The sequence below is a fragment of the Choloepus didactylus genome (assembly GCF_015220235.1).
Source record: "Choloepus didactylus isolate mChoDid1 chromosome 13 unlocalized genomic scaffold, mChoDid1.pri SUPER_13_unloc1, whole genome shotgun sequence".
NCBI classification, from domain to species: Eukaryota; Metazoa; Chordata; class Mammalia; order Pilosa; family Megalonychidae; genus Choloepus; species Choloepus didactylus.
The window spans coordinates 1,172,889-1,182,812 of record NW_023637588.1 but is presented as its reverse complement, the minus strand read 5'-3'; the positions used below and the strand labels follow the sequence as shown (position 1 = coordinate 1,182,812).

General features: G+C 36.6%; 2 pseudogenes; both read right to left on the bottom strand.

Moving 5' to 3' along the window:
- Positions 1-2,460: 2,460 nt before the first annotated feature.
- On the bottom strand, positions 2,461-2,976 carry LOC119524781 (annotated as a pseudogene).
- Positions 2,977-8,432: 5,456 nt separating this feature from the next.
- LOC119524780 lies at positions 8,433-9,226 on the bottom strand (annotated as a pseudogene).
- Positions 9,227-9,924: the final 698 nt, after the last annotated feature.

Here is a 9,924-nt window from a genome sequence, read left to right as displayed (position 1 = left end):
GAAAAAATTCCTCCAAAACCAAAACACCATTTCAGATACAGTACACTTAAATATATCACTCTCATTGAAGTGCTATCAGCATAGTCTTTGCAACTAGCCCAAAACATATATTTGAGAAGTATTTATAAATGGTAATGTTTACATGTTTAATTTGTATGTTAAGCTGTTTTCTGGTGAAGACAGCATTGTGATTTATGTGAGAATGGAACCTCAAAATAATCACCCAAGCTTCTGAGACTTATGGGATAATAAACTAGGATGGTCCACATGTATAAGATGAACCCCACTATGTTGGAATTATAAATGTTTAGAATGGCCTAGACTAGAAGATAAGCCTAAACCACCCTTAGAAGAAAGAAATAGGACCTGGTCCAAGATGTGTCCTTAAAGTTTTGTGTCAGTCCTCAGCCTGAATTGTGAGGATTGATCTTCAGTTCTGTCCAGCCAGCAGAAATTGACTATGTGGTTTTCCATTGTATTTATTGTACAGACTATATACATTCTAGGAGTTTCTTTTAGTGCCCCCCTCTTGTGCCTTTTGTTCCAGCAATTTGAGGGCATGCAAATTCCACAAAGTCGTGGAACAGACCATGCCCCTTCTTCATTGTAATTAGACATGTCACCTACAATCATTTTGCTGAACTCTAAAAGAAGATTTGAAGTATTTTTTGGTATTGATAGTTTATGATGTTCTGACAAAAAACATTTCTCCATAACTCTAAGAATTTAAGACTTCCATTAAGCACCAAATTCTAGTAGGTTTTTGCTTTTTCTAGATCAAATCCTTTTTGTTCTGGATTATTTGCAAAATTAAAAGTAAACTGGTAAAAATCTTTAAATAATCCTGGTTGTTTCTACTCTTCTTCCATCTTGAGTATCAGGCCGTTTCATTTTTCAATGCTCTCACATCATAATTCTATGCTGTCCATGAACTCCAGCTTGGAGAACTTGCACTGTGCTGCTGCTCTGAACTTCCACACAATGGCCAACACACTAATGCTGGATAGATTGAATCCCAGTCATCACAGAACTGCTGTAAATCATTTTGGGTATATAGCTAGTAGTAGGATTACCAGGTCATATGGTAGTTCTACACTTAAATTTCCATGGAACTCAAATTGTCTTCCACAGCAGCTACAATTTCTCTGTATCCTCTCCAATGCTTATTTTCCTCTTTTTAAAAAACAGCCATTCTAATGGGTGTGAAATGGCATCCCATTGTGGTTTTGGTTTGCTTTCCCCTGATAGCTAATAATGTTGTGCATATTTTCATGTTTCTGATCATTTAAAAACAATCTTTTTTTTGTTGTGAAATATAACATATATGCAGATGGGTGATAAATTCCAAAGTGTAATTTAATGAGTAGTTACAGAGAAAATTTCAAATAATGTTATGGGTTACAGTTCAATGATTTCAGTTATTTCCTTCTAGCTACTCTAATACCCTAGCATCTAATATATAAACATATAATTTATATATATATTAATATATATGTCTATATATGCATATAAAGTTTCAGTATTCATAATCCTTTATTAAATCCTATCTTGTCTGTTGCTACCCCTTCCTCTCATTTAATAACTCTCTAAGTTTTCAGGGATATCTGGGCAGTGACCATCCTAACTTGTTCATATTAAAAAGGGTTGTTCACATTATGGGAAGGGGGCTATATCTGGTTGATGTTCTTAAAGAGGCTGTTGCCTCTGGGTTTGGGACTTGTCTGGCATAGGAACACTCTGTAGAATTTAAGCTTCTGAAAAATAAACTTAGTAAGTGAACTTTTCACAGTGCCTCAGAGAGGGACCTAGGTGTTTCAGCACTACTGTTGATTAGGGCTTAGCATACTGTTGGCATTTGGAATATCTAGCTGGAGCTTGCATAATAGAAACCTTGAGGATAGACTTTCAACTCTATTTGAAATCTCTTAGCCATTTTTACCATATTTTGTTACCTTTCTTTTCCCCCTTTTGGTCAAGAACACATTCTCAATCTCTTGATGCCAGGGCCAGGCTCATTCCTGGGAATTGTGTCCCACATTATCTGGCCATTGTTATATCTTCTCTGGAGAAATGTTTATTCAAGTCTTTCACTGAATTTTTAAGTTGAATTATTTGTCTTTTTGTTGTTGAGTTGAAACATTTCTTTATATATTCTGGATATTAAACCTTTGTCAGATATATGGTTTCCAAATATATTCTCCCTTTGTGTATATTGCTTTACTTTCATAATGCCCTTTTTTTAACTAGGCCAAAATTATTAATCTTTGTTTTCAAACTTTACTCCTAGGCTTCTTCAGCTTGATTAGTTGCAAAGAATGAAGTTGTGTTTAATAAAAAAATTGAAAAGAGTTCAGTGGTCAAGGGGCTCAAACTTAAAAATATTAGAGATCTAGATTTTATTAGATCCACAAACAAATTTTAAAATGAAGTCATAATGTAAAACAGCAGTTCCAAGTAATTTCAAGTTCTATCTTCTTCAGAAGTTGATTCAATTCCATTTGCCTCATTCTTGGAAGCCTAATCAAAATTCTCCAAAAGATCTGGAATTTCATCTTTATCAGCCTGTGCAGTAGGAAGTGGTGCTTTTCCATCCACAGATTATTTGGGCAGATATTCAGCCAGTCTCCTTAAACTAGTCAGTGTCTGTGCCAAGCTGGCTTAAGATGCCGGGCAACATTTCTGTCAGCTGTTTTGTCTCAGCATGGCCTGTAATAGTGGGAGTGTTCATTGCCAGAGATACCTGAACTTCAGTGTTGTCAAAGTGGATCACTGTTCCTTGGTTTGTAAACTTATTAACTTCTTCAATACCAGTGATATTGTTTACTCCTAATTTCTCTAAGGAGAACTGAACTTTCTTTTTTAAAATCATCTGCTATGAACCATCTTCTTCATTCTTTGAGCAGTTCCTTTCCCACCAATGTGCACCTGTGCCTGCAGTTTGGCAAGTTGCACCTTGTTCATAATACTTTCTTTCATCTTGTCAAAGAGGAAATGGGGCTGGGCCAGGGATGAGGGTTGGCACTCAGGGGTCTCAGACAGACCAGGCATGCATACACAGGAAGGCAAGGTGGGCATGATCAATCATTTGATGCACTAAAGTTTTTAATTTTGATGAGGTTCCATTTATCTATTTTTTTTTTTTTCTTTTGTTGCTTGTGTTTTAGGTGCAAAGTCTATGAAACCATTGCCAAGCACAAGAACCTAAAGACACTTCCCCACATTTTCTTCTAGGAGTTTTAAAGTCCTGGTTCTTAAATTTAGGTCACAGATCAACATTGAGTTAAGTTTTGTATATGGTGTGAGATAGGGGTTCTTCTTCATTCTTTTTCACCTGGATATGCAGTTTTCCCAGCATAATTGTTGAAGAGAATAATCTGTCCCAATTGATTGAACTTGGCATCCTAGTAAAAATCAGTTGGTTATAGAGGTGAGGCTCTATTTCTGAGCTCTCAATTTGATTCCATTGGTCTATATATCTATCCTTGTGCCAGTACCATGCTGTTTTTTTCCTTGCAATTTTACTGAGGCATGGTAAAATACCACACAATCACCCAAAGTGTACAACCATTCACAGTATCATCATACAGTTGTACATTCATCACCACAGTCAATTTTTGAAGTTTTATTACTCCAAAAAAGAATAAAAATAAAACTAAGAAAAAATACTCAAAACATGCCATCCTTTCCATCCCCCCTATTACTCATATACTTTCTTGTCCCCATTTTTATACTCACCTGTCCATACACTGCATAAAGGAAGTGTGAGCCACAAGGTTTTCTACAATCGTACAGTCACATTATATAAGCTATGTAGTTATACACTTGTTTTGAAGAATCAAGGCTTCTGGGTTGCAGTTCAACATTTTCAGGTATTTCCTTCTAGCTAATCTAATGCAAAAAAACTAAAGGGATATATTTATAATATATAAGGATAACCTCCAGAATGACTTCTTGACTCCATTTGAAATCTCTCAGCCCCTGAAACTTTACTTTGTTTCACTTCTTTTTCCCTTTTTGGTAAAGAAGGCTCTCTCATTCCCATGATGCTGGATCCAGACTCAGCCCTGGGAGTGATGTCCCACATTGCCAGGGACAGACACTCCTGTGTTTCATGTCCCACATACAGGTGGAGGGCAGTGAATCTATCTGCTAAATTGGCTTAGAGAGGTCACATCTGAGCAACAAAGAGGTTCTCTGGGGGAGACTGTTAGGCAAAACTATAAGTAGGCTTAGGCTCTCCTTTGCAGTAACAGGCTTCATTAAGGCAAGCCCCAAGATTGAGCACTTGGCCCACTACAATGATAGTCCTTGATGTTTGTGAGGATATAAGGAATTTCCCAAATGTTTAAATTTAATATTTTCACATTCCCCATGTCCCTCAAGGGGGCTTTACAAATGCTTTATATTCTCTGCCCAAATTACTCTGGGATGTATTGGGTCTCCACATTAACCTTTAAAAACAAGCCAGATCTCACTCCCAATTTAAGGTTCCATGAAATTATGGTATTTGAATAAACTGACCATACAAGTTAAGTAATAGTGCATGCTACAGAAAGTAAAGATTTTCCACCAAATGAACATCTCTACCTTTGGTCTACCACAGAAGTTGAAGTTTTAAAACACAGTCAATATCATCCTCTCCCCTTTAGTCTGATTTACCTTAGTCCTAGCCAAGGCCACTTTTTTTTCATATCTCAATTTGAAGTCTCAACTCTTTTTCGGTTTCTTTAACGTTTGCTGCATGGGGTAATGCTGACATTCATAGTTACTGAACTCTGTCTCTGAGTTCCAGGTGTCACAGAGATACCTGAAGCTCCAGGGATCAGTCAGGTTATATACAAGAACTCAACATCTTAGAATCTAGAAATAGCCATTACAACTCAGGAATACAGGTAACTGCTGCAAGAGTTCACAATCTGGGAACCATTATTATAAGTCTTTCCCTGATAATCCATGCTCTGAGACTGAATTCTCAGGGTTTACACACTATAGTTAGTCTATATTTGTGAGTCATTATAATATATGTCTTTTTATTTCTAGTACTGTGCTGTTTTGACCATTGTAGCTTTGCAATAAGCTTTAAAGTCAGAAAGTATGGGTCCTCCAACTTCTTTCTTCTTTTTCAAGATGGATTTGACATTCAGGACCACTTACCCTTATAAATAAATTTGATGATGGGCTTTTCTATTTCTGCAAAGTAGCCTGTTGCAATTTGATTGGGCTTGCATTGATTCTGGAAATCATTTTGGATAAAATTGATATCTTAACAACATTTAGTCTCCCATGGAATGTTCTATTTATTTAGAAAGAAAAAATTTGATTTTTTTTCATTGTCTCTGGTCTTTTCTTTAAAATTTATCAAAAAAATTAAAACAAAACAAAACAAAGGAACAAGAAAAGCAAATAACCTAAAATAACTACTTTGCTTCCAGGTTCCTACCATACCCCAGTCATTCCTGAGCATTCTGATATCAAGATTATCCTCAATATCTTATCTATTCTTATTAGATTATCATCCCCCCTATATTGGTTGCTATCTATCTCTAGGTCCCCTACATTCTACAATATAAAACACTTATTTTACATTTTTCACAGAGTTCTCATCAATAGTAACCTACAATATCTCTCTTTTTTTGTCTGGCTTATTTCACTCAGCATTCTGTCTTCAGGGTTCATTCAGGTTGTCATATGTTTCATTACCTCATTTTTTCTTACTGCCACACATTATTCCATCATGTTCATATACGTCATTTTGTTTATCCACTCATCTGTTAAGAACATTTGAATTGTTTTCATCTCTTGGCAATTGTGAATCATGCCATTTTGTAGCTTTCTGTGGATGAGTCCTTTATATCCTTGTTTCAATTTATTCCTGGATACCTGATTCTTTATTATCTATTGTAAATGGAATTATTTTTCTTAATTTCCTCCACAGATTATTCATTGTTAGTGTATAGAAAAACTAATAATTTTTGCGTATTGATCTTTTATACCACCATTTTCCTGAATTTGTTTACTAGCTTGGTGGATTTTTTGGCACATTCTATATAAATATATATATGATAATGTCATCTGCAAATAGTGAAAATTTTACTTTTTCCTTTCTAATTTTGATGATGTTTATTTCTTTTTCTTGCCTAACTGCTGTGGCTAGAACTTCCAGTAAAATATTGAATAACATTGGTGATACTGGGCCTAGATATCTTGTTCCATATCATTGTGGGAAAGCTTTCAGTCCTTCATCATTGAGTATGATGTTAGTAGTGGATTATTCATATATGCCTTTTACAATGTTGCAGAAGTTTCCTTCTATTCCTAATGTTCTAGTGGTTTTATCAAGAAAGGATGCTGGCTTTCATCAGATTCTTTTACTGCATTGATTGAGATGATCCTGTATTATTTAGCTCTATTTTATTAATGTGGTGAAGTATATTAATTGATTTTCTTATGTTGAAAACCTGTGTATATTGTGCCAGTTTGGATGTATTATGTCCCCCAAAATACCATGTTCTTTAATGCAGTCTTGTGGTGGGAAAATGTATTAGTGATGATTATGTTGGAATCTTTGGAATAGGTTGTGTCCATGGAGATATGACTCACCCAACTGTGGGTAATACCACTGATTAGTTTTTTTTCCATGTAGGTGTGGCCCCACACATTCAGCATGGCTACTGATTAGTTAACTAAAACCTTATAAGAGTTCAGACAGAAGGAGCACACTGCTGCAGCTAAGAGAGACATTTTGGAGATGGCCATTGAAAGTAGACATTGCTAGTCCAGAGTTTGCCTGAGAGAAACTAAGAACACCCCAAGATGCCTAGAGAGAAATGACCTTGGAGAAAGCCATTTTGAAACACAACTGGGAGCAAGCAGACACCAGCCATGTGCCCTGAGCTAACAGAGGTTTCTTAGACACCAATGGCCTTTATTCAGTGAAGGTATGCTTATGTTTATGTCTTGGTTTGGACACTTTTATGGCTGTAGAACTCTAACTTTGTAACCAAATAACCCCCCTTTGTAAAAGCCAATCGTTTTTGGTATTTTGCCTAATAGCATCATTAGCAAACTGGAACATATACCTTGGATAAATCCCACTTGATCATGGTGTATATTTCTTTAATGTGCTGTGGATTTTATTTGCAGGAATTTTGTTGAGGATTTTTTTTAATCTATATTCATAAGAGAAATTGATCTGTAATTTTCTTTTTTTGTAGTATATTTATCTGTTTTGGTATTTGGGTGTTGTTGGTCTCATAGAATGTGTTAGGTAGTCTTCCATCCTCTTCAGTTTTTTGGAAGAGTTTGATCAGGATTGGTATAAATTCTTGGAATGTTTAGTAGAATTCCCCTTTGAGACCATTTGGTCCTGGATTTTCTTTCTTGGGAGGTTTTACATGACTGCTTCAGTCTCTTTACTTATAATTGGTCTGTTGAGGGCTTTCTTTTATTTTAGAGTCTGTATGGGTTGTTTGTTTCTAGGAGTTTGTTCATTTATTCTAGGTTGTCTAATTTGTTGGCATATTGTTATTCATAGCATCCTCTGTGGGATCAGTAGTAATGTCTGATCCCTCTCATTTGTATTTATGTATTGGTATATTTTTTTCTTTCAGAATACCTAAAGGTTTTTCACCTTTATTGAATTTTTCAAAGAACCAACTCTTGGTTTTGTTAATTCTCTCTATTGCTTTTTATTCTCTATTTCTTTTATTTCTGCTCTAATCTTTGTTATTTCTTTCCTTTTTCTTGCTTTGGGTTTAGTAAGCTTTTCATTTTCTAGTTACTTTAGGTATGAATTTAGATCTTTGATTTTATCTCTTTCTTTTTAAATGGAAGTATTCAGATTTATAAACTTCCCTCTCAGTACTGCTGTGCCAGTTTTGATATATTACACCACCCCAAAAAAGCCATGTTCTTTAATGCAATCTTGTGGGGGCAGATGTACTTAGTCTTGATTAGGTTGTAAACTTTGGATTATGTTATTTCCATAGAGATGTGACCCACTGAACTGTGGGTGATAACTTTGAATAGATTATTTCCATGGAGGTGTGGCCCCACCAGCTTGGGTCTTGATTAGATTACTGTAGCCCTGCAAGAGCTTAGATAGAAAGAACTTGTTGCTTCAGCTTACAGAGACATTTTGGAGATGGCCATTGAAAGCAGACTTGCTATGCTTTGAAGATACTAGCCCAGAGTTTGCCCTGAGAAGCTAAGCCTAGAGACATCTTGGAGAATATCATTTATTTTCAGGCAGCTGCAGTTAATATATAACTTTCAAACCTGCCTGCTGTATTAGGGGAAGCCATCTCCCAAGGGAAAGAAGTCAATGGTGTGGGGGCCATATTCTTGCTATTGAGTCTTTCTAGGAGGCAGGGATTCAAGGGACAAGCCTCCTCACACTGTATTCTTTCAACCACCCCGTCCACTATCCACTCTCACTCCTTATGTTTTTTCTTCTGTTCCTTCTTTTTCTTCTTCTTCTCACCCTTGTTGTCTTTTGATGAGTACCTCATCCTCTTGCCTGTATCATTCTCAGAGTCTGAGCTATCAGAGTCTGATGACTCCCTGTCTCTAGGTTTCTTTTTCTTCTTTTCCTTCTTTCTTTGTCTAGAAGAATTCTTCATGGGGTCAGGTTTCTCAAACTCTGCTGACTTTGCCTCTTCCATTTCCCCTTCATCTTCAGGTATCAAAGAGTATTTAGTCCCCTTTGGTTGCATGAAACAATCCTTTGTAAAGTGGCCTTTACAGCCACACTTCCTGCAGGTTGTGTTTAGGATATCCTCAAGGGTGATCTTCTGTCCACTGTAATCCTGGAAGGACTAACTCTGCTGCTCTTCTTGCTCAGTAATAACATTGTTGGGATTGAGGTCTTTCCCAGTCCCTTTCATGGAGAGGGATACTTTTATCCTGTCATTTTTCATCTTTTGGCTGATAAGCTTCACCCACATCTTGCTTCCAACATCTACTATCTCAGAGGGCTTATCTACCTGACAGGATGACTTGTGAGTTTGATGGACAAGATCTTGCATTGACAGCCTGGAATTTTGATAAATTCTCCATAGTCTGTCACCACAGTAATCACTCCTTGAAAAATAGTGTAGAGAGCATTTAAGTTTTCCAAGGCTTCAGATCTTCCTGAATTTATCCTTAATGTTCTATGGCTCCTCCATTTTTCTTCTGCTAAAGCTAATTCAAGTGTCTCCATGTCAGCCTGGATTCTGCCACCCATGGTACTGTGTGGAACACTGGTGAATGCCATTTTGAAATACAACCTGGGAACAAGCAGATGCTGGTCATATGTCTTCTGAGCTGACAGAGGTTTTCCAGATGTGAATGGCCTTTCTCCAGTGATGGTATACTTTTGTTGATGCCTTAATTTGGACATTTTCATCACCTTCAGACTGTAAATATGTAACAAAATAGACCCCCTTTATAGGAGCCAATCCATTTTTGGTATTTTGCATAGTGTCAATATTAGCAAACTGGAACAACTGCCTTCACTGCATCCTGTAAGTTTTGGTATGTTATGTTCTCATTTTCATTTGTTGCAAGGTATGTGTTGATTTCCCTTGTGATTCTTTTGGCCCATTGACTGTTTAAGAGTGTGTCATTTAACTTATATATATTTGTGGATTTTCCAGTTCTCTGCCTCATTGATTTTAAGCTTTGTTCCTTTGAGACCAGAGAAGATGCTTCATATAATTTCAGTCTTTAAATTTATTGAGATTTGTTTTTTGACCCAGTGTTCCATGTACCCTTCAAAAGATTGCATATCCTGCTGTTTTGGGGTGCAATGTTTTGAATATAGCTATTAGGTCTAGTTCATTCATCATTGTGGGAAACAGGGCCTGAAGTTTCTCCTCTCCTTCCTGCATACTTGAGGTGGAGGACTGGAAAACTAGGCCCCTGCTGAGATAGAACACTGCC